The sequence below is a fragment of the Halyomorpha halys genome, unplaced genomic scaffold (genome assembly GCF_000696795.3).
Source record: "Halyomorpha halys isolate HHAL.00 unplaced genomic scaffold, Hhal_1.1 Scaffold245.1, whole genome shotgun sequence".
In the NCBI taxonomy this organism is placed as follows: Eukaryota; Metazoa; Arthropoda; class Insecta; order Hemiptera; family Pentatomidae; genus Halyomorpha; species Halyomorpha halys.
Genome location: NW_027106223.1, coordinates 103,303 through 111,684, shown reverse-complemented (window position 1 = coordinate 111,684; position 8,382 = coordinate 103,303). Strand labels below are relative to the sequence as shown.

Here is an 8,382-nt window from a genome sequence, read left to right as displayed (position 1 = left end):
CAGGGCTAATAAGATACAAAAAAAAAATGAGAATATTACTACAATAAGGTAATTTAAGATAGAATAAATATTATGTAAAAACAAAGTGATTAAGACTTACATATAAATAAAAGGAAGGAAGACATAAAATAGTATCAATACAAAATAAACTTGAATAAACAATGATAAGAATACAAAATAAGTAACAATGGTAAGAGTAAATAAATTTTAAAAAATACGTAAAATGCACAGTTAAAAAAGTACAGGAGACGTACATAAAACAAAAACAATACGGAAAAAAAAGAGGAAAGTAGAGATTAAATAAACGTCTTGAAAGAATAAATATAAATAATAATAATAATAATAATAATGATATTAAATGATAATAAATGAGCAAAGAACAAATCAGGACCACCTACCTGTTCAAAGCGAAAGGTTGAACCGAAGGCGGCAATGAAGCGGAAGCGTGTAGGAATGGGGAGGAGGTGGCCAGCCGTTTAACCGCTATATTGCTATTTCAAATACGTCGCGTATAAAGGAAGTAGTCATAAAGATATGACGAAAAAAAATTTTTTTTATTTCACTTTTGAACATCAAAATTTTGACATAATTTTTTCACAATGAATGCTCGTAGTTCAATAGTTCCCACTTACTTCGGTAGTTCTAACTTTTTTCTTAAGAAAAATTAACTAAGAAATTAGGGAACACAAAAAGACCGACTGAACTAATTAGTTCCTTTTTGTGAATGGTTTATTTGAACTAGTTCGTTCACGAACTACATTATCTCTAATGGGAACGAAAAGAAAAGGAAGTAAACATACTGCAATTTTGATTAGGAACTTGGTCGATTTTATTAGACCGCTAAAACGCATAGAGGTAAAGATAAGTTAAATATGGTTAAGAAACATATGATTCATGGCTTGATTTCATTTCATAATTTGACACAAATTTACCTTGTGTATGTCTGCCAAACGACACAAATAGGCTATCCATCAGTTTCTCGATGCGTTCAGAAGATGTGATTAAGAGATGTCGGTTACAAAGAGGTTCCATGGTTTATTTAGATGACCAACCAGCTGTAATTGTCAAATGTAAGTTCATGGAGTATCATAAATGGTTCTGCTCAGCATTTACCGCGTGAGTTTTCAATATAACCTAAAACTTATGAGAAGTCCTTGATTTTTCCTAACCTTTTAAAGAAGTAGCAATATTGGCTACATGTATTTAACTCTTCCGTTCTGAATGTATAAGCTCATTGTTAAGGAATTAGTATTAAAAAGAGAGATTTTTGAAATATTAGAATGCGAGCGAAATTCGCGCTTAGTTTTTACTGCTCTAATTCACTATTTGCAGTACCTAATTTACAAATAAGCTGTATAGTTTCTCATGAGGTCGTATTTGCCGATCATACAGGAACGGTTTCAAATCTAAATTAACATTCTTGAGTCCGAAGCAGCGTCGATTTAAATGGCATATGCGTGTAAATTCTAACCATTAGGTTATGCCATTTACGATTTAAGTCTTTCTTGTTTTCTATAGATTAAATTAGAAAAATATTTAGAAAAAAAAAGTTTGTTGCTGATGCGTTTTAGCGGGTTAATAAAATCGACTGAGTACCTAATCATAATTGAAGTAGGTTTACTTCCTTTTCTTTTCGTTCCCACTAGAGATATGTAGTTCGTGAACGAACTAGATCAATATTGTGCGATCTAGAGGCAGCAACATGAGCTTTATGACGCTCCAGTGCTCCTCTGAAGCTCTTCAAGTTTGAAACTGTAACTGTTTGAAGATAACCATATGATATCTTCCCAATATTTGTAATTTAAGGGGTGTACTGAGTTCTGATGGGATAAGAACGGCGGTGCCTCGGCCAGGGAGCGTGAGTGCCTCTCTGCCTGCTTTGTCTGCGAGCTCGTTACCAACAATGCCAATTGAAGCCTTGGAGCCCATATGAAAATAATGAACTTACCTTGTTGTGATAGTTTTAGGAAAAAATATTGTATTCTTATGATGAGTGGATGTTCGGGATACATGTTTCTCGTGATTGTGTAGCCAGTATAGAACAGGAGTACCCAATTCTAATCAACCATCAACAACCACAATTCGTACACCGCAAAGCAGCGTAATCCATTTTGTTACATTTCGAATTTTTCCCTACATCAAATGGACTATATAAATTAATATTCAAGTTGGGGGAAATGTAGTAAAGTGAACAAATATAACAGTACACTGCCTTCCCCCGTTTTCACCCTTTTTTTACCAACCTTAATGGATTATCTTAGTTTAGCCTTATTTCTGTGTATATTTATAATTTTGTGTATTGCAATTGTGTAATGTTTATAAACAAATCAATTATATTTCAACTATGTCACAACATGGACGAGCCAAATTAATTTTTATATGTTTTCCGCAATGGCTCTATCAGAATATTTATGTTGCTACTTGATTATCCCATACTCTTCTTTTTCCACAAGATCTGAGAGGACTGGTTCCCTAAGGCCTTATTATCCTTGAAAAGCTGGAAGGTCTGGAATCCGCTCATATATTCCTATTCCTTTAAAAATGCGGGTTGCCTCGTTCCATCTAACGTTGAGGTAATAGCGAGCGAGTATTTTTCAATTGGTTATCTACCTAAAGCACGAAAAAGAACGTCGGAGCTTATAAAGGTGTTTATTAATAATTTAGTTAGTAAAAATAGTTTATGTTTCCTTTTATGGTCATTATGTTTTCTATAGTCATGTTCTCCTGGGGGTCTCATACTGCTGGAATTAATTATGTCATCGAGTAAAAGATGATTTTCATTTTGAAATAAATTTCGTAGACTGTTTTGAGTTTGTCGGTTTTCGTCATTAAGTATGTTTGAATGTGTAACGGCATGTTTGTGAAAAAGTAATATGAAATGTTTTTCTCTAAGGCACTTACTATAGTTTCTCTGTCACAAGTGTTTTCTATTCTATGTATAGAAATTATTAAGATTCGAATTTTGTCTATTCTATGGAGGAAATATAGTGGATGTTCTTTATGATAAATTTTGCTATTAAATTATTATTATTTTTTTTTTTAAATTTATTTATTGATATTTACAACTGTATAAAAAATACAAGTAAATTTGATCATAATGACATAATGATATGATACAGGATGTAGAGAAACTACCCAGTAGTAGAACTCTAAAAACAGTTTACAATATAAGGTCACGAGGCCATCTTCTTTTCAGGCGCCTCGGAGGAATGGAAGAGGAAGCAAGGTTAGAAACTAGTGGGTTTGGGTGGTTAGGGAGTTTATTATGGAAGGAATAATATCGGGTTCGGGCTAGATCGGTTACATAAGGAACATTTAGGTCTTTATGGATAGTTTTATTAGTAACAAAATAAGGAGCATTGAGGATTTTACGAAGGATTTTGTATTGTAAAGATTGGATACGAGAGGAATTCGAAGGTTTAGTGGAGCCCCAAAGCTCAACTCCGTATGTCCAGATGGGCCTTATTATTGTCATGTAGATTAGTCTTTTATAATGTAGAATGTGTAATGAGTTGGAAGTTTAGACCGTTTGTCTAGTAAGTGATGTAATAGTCGGAATCTTCGTGCAGTTTCTTGTCTTTTCAGTCTTGTGTGAGGATTCCAGGTTAGTCGTTTTGCTATTAAATAATTCAAAGTTTAGTTGTTTAATGGATCTGCTAACTTTAAATGTTCTTTCTGGGTAATTTAAAAAGTCTTCCATTCACCAATTAAATTCACACGTAGTGTTAATATAATGGGCTTCGTCTGTTAGTTTTGCAAGGATTTTAGTTAAAAGTCGTTTAATATTCTAAATGAATTGTCGGATTTACATACTATATTATATACTTGTCTACATACTGTTACGCATTTGAGTAAATTGTGGGGATTGCCGTTAAAATTTAGAATGTGATCGTAGTCTGCTGATTTAATTTGAAAGCTTGCCATATCGTCGATTATTCTTAGATTATTTATTCTTTCTGTCACTTCTTTTAAATAATCAGACACAAAATTCACAAATAATATTTACTTAAATATAACTTACAATTATTGAGAACGATGTTACGTAAATCTCTGGGGTGGTAGATCTTGTCCTTGAGCTGGATACCTGAGGTCAGTGAGTCCTGCCAAGGTCGTTCGTCTTGTTCAAGATCTGAAGAATTGAAGTAGGTAGTTCTCGTAAGGTAGGCCTGATTCAAAATCTTCACAGGTGAGGAACTTCGAGGTGATAGATCCTAATCTTGATGAAACGTGTTGATAGAGTTCGAAACACTGCGATTAATGTTACTTAATGCAGCACCTGTTCACGGTAGAGTTCGAAACACTGCGATTAATTTTACCTAATGCAGTTCCCGTTCGGGCGCCAATTATGGTAACTTCCTCAATAATTGTTAAAAAAAAATTTTATTTGTGAAACAATATACAATTAACAATTGTTATAAATTAATTATAAAATTTAACTATAAATAAAATATAATGATCGAAACTGAGACTACGATATAACGGAACTGGAATGTGTGACTGTCTGAAACTCAAGTGTCAAGTGTCTGATGGGAGATCGGAGTAGGAATATAAAGGCTTAGAATTGCTGACTCAGGCCTAGGGTTTATCAGTGCAGGTGCACTCACACTTGGCTCATTAACTAATGTACAGAGCTTGTAATGAAAATGAATGAATGAAAAAAATAACTTTATTCTGGGACATATGTCCCCTAAGAATAAATACATGGTTCTTATAGTGAGATTTTTATCTGGCGAGCGTTTACAAATTTTCAGATAGTAGAATGAAATTACATTGGTATATTGGCTTTACTACTGTTTATAATGCTAATCAATACCTGCCTATTTATTTAATTACAAAGATGTGGAGGTTTGATTATTCAATAAATGAAGGAATAGGTGTTGTTTAAAGGAGAGAATGGATGAGGACTGGCGAATGGAGATGGGAAGAGAATTCCAGAGGGAGGTTGCACGTATGACGAAGGATTTGCTAAAGAAGGAGGTTCTATAGGAGGGTATATATAAATCATTCGGATGGGATCTGGTGTTTAATGAGTGGATGAATGAACGAAGAGTGAGGATATCTAGGATATAGGTAGGTTTTTTGATGTTAAGAACTTGGAATAGAAAAACACCAAGGAGGTATTGCCTTCGGGAGGTTGAGCCACTTCAACTCGGAATACCAGCGGGAGACTTGAGAGCGCCTAGGGAACCCAAAGATAAATAAAGCTTGTACTGAAGTTATTGTGTGTTTCAGGCCATCAGATAGCATTACCAGCAGAAGCAGTGGGAGACAGTGTTGGATATGCTTCGCTACGGAGGAGGACGACCCAAACCAGACCTGGACCAAGCCTTGCAAGTGCAAAGGGACCACCAAATGGGTGAGTACTCATTTCGATTATTATTCTAGTTGAACAAGCAGTCGATTATTTCAATTCTTCCCCATAATTAATTAATGAAAACATCCATCTCTAACCATAAAATGTCAAAGCATGAAATCACTAATAGATTATGATTGCTTTTAAAGATTATTTCACCGACACCACGTGTTAAAGCGACCTCAGATCGACATCTATTTGAAGAAAAGCTTCAAAGAACAAAAAATAAAAAAATACTAGCTCGGATATAAACAGTTATTTGGTGAGGCCAACAAGAGATATCGCTAGTTATTTTTGTGAAGATCTGTCTTGGTGGTTGTTTTAGATAGTCTGACTCCAATTGACTAAGTGAGATACTCTATACCAAAAGGCCTCAACAATCCGTGCTCAAATAGGTTAAGTAGCCGGAGGTGAATGGATAGGATGAGCCTTACAGATGCGAACCCCAAGTCCTCGAAGGATGGAAACTTCGCTCTATAGTGTACGATTCTGCAGTCGCGAAGGGGATTGCAAGTACTGACTGGGTACGAGTTCCTCACAGGACGGAAACTTCGTTCCGCAATGTACGATCTGCAGGTCCTTACGGCAGGATTACAGGTGTAGGAAAGAGGAGGTGACCATTAGGAACCAGCGTAAATAAGACATATCAGATCGTAAAATAAAAAAAGGTTTGAAGAATATACTTAGTCTAAAAGTGCTTATAACTGCAAAGTTATATGTTTATCGTTTATAGTTGCCCACGCTCAGCGGAAAGGGAAAAAAAAGATAAAACAATAAAGAATTACTCCTTAGGCGCCACGTTATTTTTTCCTTGGAAATAACGAAAACCCCGAAGCATTATGCCCACAATATAGCTAAAATATACCACTATATAAACAATTGTTGAATTATGACCACTGGCGAATACCTTTACATGTAGATAATAGAAAACCTAGGAGTGTTACCTACCCACCTGTTGAATTATCGTTATATTCCGTGAACAACCAAAAAAAAAGAAAGTAAATTAACAAGTTGAAAGTAGAGAAAGAACAGCAGAACTATATGTACAAAAGTTTAATAATTAGAAGAAATATATATACAGAGAATGAAAAAGGAAAAAAAAAAAGAATTCTTATCAATTAAAACTTATAGGTTGAGTTAACCTTAATAACTATATTTACATTATTATCAAAAAGAGTATAAAAGTGGATATAAAATAAAAGCAAAATAAAATTTAGTTCAAACCCCACGTAGTCTTTGGGTGCACTCCTGGCCGAACATAAGGTTGTCCGATATTTCCTTTCTGTTCACCGTCTCACCACTCCAGAATTATAGAGATGTAATGCCGCAACTCTCCTATCCAGGACGTGCTGAAGATTCGTTGCTACGCACTCCACTATATCTCCTCTTCTAGTGTTAATGACCGTCTGTTGAAGTAAAACACCACAATTTTTAAAAACAAAACATATATGGCAACATTTCTCATATGGTGATATTCCAGTTCAAACAGTAAAGACAGAGTGCCTTTAAACCATTACCACTTCACATTGAACAATCGTAACGTGTTCCGAAATCAAACTGTCGCCTTCGCAAAACCAAAACCCGCTCGTCTGAACATACGTGTTCCAAAATCAAACTGTCGCCTTCACAAAAACAAAACCCACTCGTCAGAACATATCGCTCGTGTTTTGTTTTCACCATGACAACCGTAACACCTCTTGTCTACACAGATCTAGCCGGTGTTTTTATTTCACCATGACAACCGTAACACCTCTTGTCTACACAGATCTAGCCAGTGTTTTTATTTCACCTTGACAACCGTAACAACCCTTGTCTACGCAGATGTCGCCAGTGTTTTTATTTCACCATGGCAACTGTAACATACTTGTGTGCTATGCTATGCTATACGGTGCTATGCCCAATAGGGTACCGTTAATGTTAAATCAGCAGCTGTCATGATTCCGCTAAGAACGCACAGGCCGGTGAGAGGCACGGCCTGTTAGAAATTACTTTACTATGATTCAGTATATTCTTTTGTTTACGTTTATTTATTAAAATAAAATATTTATAATTATAGTAATACCGGCATGGTTTACACATAACAATATTAAATTATTTGCAATACAATAAATAAATGAATATAATACAGTATTATACAGAACAAGCGTAGCGTTCTCTGGGGGGAAGCGTTGGAGTTGCTAGTTCGTGCGGAAAGTAATGAAGATGTCAGTCTGGCGGTCGCCCAGAGGTAGTGTCAATCCTAACTACTAATCTAAACTACAAATCCTTTGTTTGTCTGCGGATATAAACTATATTAAATAAACTGTGCTTTAGCAACCATTACGATTGGTTACATTAGTTTCCTTTTAGAACTTTTTACTTTTGCAGGTTTCATCCCTCAATGGGTTGCCCGGTTAAGTTAGAGCGTCCCTCCACTTCTCTCATCACTCTTCCTCCTCCGCCTGCCTGGTCGTTCCCATAGCATAAGTCTCTTCGGCCACATTCTGGCATCTGCTGACAGTGCCCGTACCATTGCAATCTGTTCCTTCCAATCCTCTTCGGAACCCCTAGCCTGCTTCGAATCTCCTCATTACTGACTCTATCACGCGTGTAATCTTCAGGCATCTCCTCCAAAAATCCATCCCTGCCGCTTGTAATTTGGAGTATAGTCCTGGGTCAAGTTTTCAGGTTTCTGCGACGTAGTTGAGTGAGGGCTCAACAATACTTTTGAAAATGTGCCTTTTGTTGTCTCCTAAGATGACCATATTCCGGAGGATTGGGTGCAATATTCTAGACCACAGGTATTTATTTATTTTTTCCTTTTCTTACGTCGGCCAAGATTCCCGTTGGAGTCCTACACTGCCCCTGTTGTTATATTGTAAACGAATGGAGATGAGGATGTAAATTGTTATTATTTATTTATTTAATTTTAAAAATCTACTTTAGATTCTGCCATAAATTTGCACAACGCCTGAATGGTAGCCCTATCTAGATCTGCCAGCCCTTGGAGGAAAGCACTATTGTTTTTGATGAGGGGATATTTAATCCTG

General features: G+C 35.8%; 1 protein-coding gene across 1 annotated transcript in view; it reads left to right on the top strand.

The window, feature by feature from the left end:
* LOC106680140 (testis-expressed protein 2) overlaps positions 1-5,358 on the top strand; it is a 68,925-nt gene extending 63,567 nt beyond the window's left edge. Inside the window, exon 18 of the mRNA XM_067044593.1 lies at positions 5,233-5,358. The gene's annotated coding sequence lies outside the window, so the exon portion shown is untranslated. The remainder of the gene's footprint in view (positions 1-5,232) is intronic.
* Positions 5,359-8,382: the final 3,024 nt, after the last annotated feature.